This window comes from Eucyclogobius newberryi, unplaced genomic scaffold, assembly GCF_026437365.1.
Source record: "Eucyclogobius newberryi isolate DKJ021-1_F unplaced genomic scaffold, fEucNew1.0.hap1 SCAF_22, whole genome shotgun sequence".
In the NCBI taxonomy this organism is placed as follows: domain Eukaryota; kingdom Metazoa; phylum Chordata; class Actinopteri; order Gobiiformes; family Gobiidae; genus Eucyclogobius; species Eucyclogobius newberryi.
Genome location: NW_027315857.1, coordinates 338,556 through 339,682, shown reverse-complemented (window position 1 = coordinate 339,682; position 1,127 = coordinate 338,556). Strand labels below are relative to the sequence as shown.

The following is a 1,127-nucleotide window of genomic DNA, read 5'->3' as shown; positions in this document are numbered from 1 at the left end:
GGTAACCCCTAACCCCAACACTGCGTTTTTGTAGTAGTTAGGAGACAAGGGGGGGGAATTAACAGACGAGACAACCTAGTGCAATCTATATGTTATAAAAAGTTTCAACACAAAATAGGTCGGAGCGGGAGTCGAACCCAGGAACCCGGATTCTGTAACTTCCGAACCACCGTGAGCACGCACAATCTCTTTCTAACAGTTTTACCTGTAATAAAGAAAAATAAAAACACAAAATATCAAATCACAAAAAAATAAACTTTTAATACGAGTTTTGACTTGGTGTATTTCGCTCCACCACCCTGAGCACGCTCAATCTCGTCTGATCTCGGAAGCTAAGCAGGGTTGGGCCTGGTTAGTACTTGGGTGGGAGACTGCCAGGGAATACCAGGCGCTGTGAGCATTTTCCAACTTTTTCACCTGTAAAAATACAAAAAATGTCCAAAAAAAAAAAAAAAAAAGCTATTTATACGAGTTTTGACTTGGCACATCTCGCTCACGGCCATACCACCCTGAACACGCCCCCTTGGCAATCAGTGCAGGCGTGCGCAATCAGTTGTGTGCTGCATGGTTTGGAGCTCGGAGGGTTGGGTGTTTTCTCGCTGTTTAATCGTTATTTTGATCATTTTTATTTACTTTTTTCAGTTTTTTAGTTTGTTTCCCATAATAATTACTGGGGGTGGATTTTTTGTTTTTGTTACTGAGCATGGCTCAACAAAGGATGGGTAAAATGGCATCGGACACAGGGACGGACACGACAAAGGCACTGGATCAAAACGATATTGAGAAGGCAAGACGACGTTTGGTGAATGAATCTGTTAATAATATAGGCCGTGGCTGCAGAGCCGCGGCGCGGTCAAATGGCCCAGCAGTTTCAGGAACCGCGGCACAAAAAAAACATGCTCTCCCAATAATATAAGAAGAGAAAAAGAAAGGGGAAATTTATGAAATAACTCACTGCAGTGTTGGATGTAACGGAGGGAGCACAGATCACGCCGCTTGCGTTCCTCAAAGCGACTCATGAGGTGTGCAGCTCCATAGTAGCGTGCAAACTCATTTCCAAGGACAAATATGAAGTTACCGTCAGTACCACCAAAGTGAAGGAGCGGCTCTTGGACGGGTACTGGATT

At 44.1% G+C, this 1,127-nt stretch overlaps 1 pseudogene; it reads left to right on the top strand.

The window, feature by feature from the left end:
* Nucleotides 1-281: 281 nt before the first annotated feature.
* LOC140372181 (5S ribosomal RNA) lies at nucleotides 282-400 on the top strand (annotated as a pseudogene).
* The last annotated feature ends 727 nt before the right edge of the window (nucleotides 401-1,127 follow it).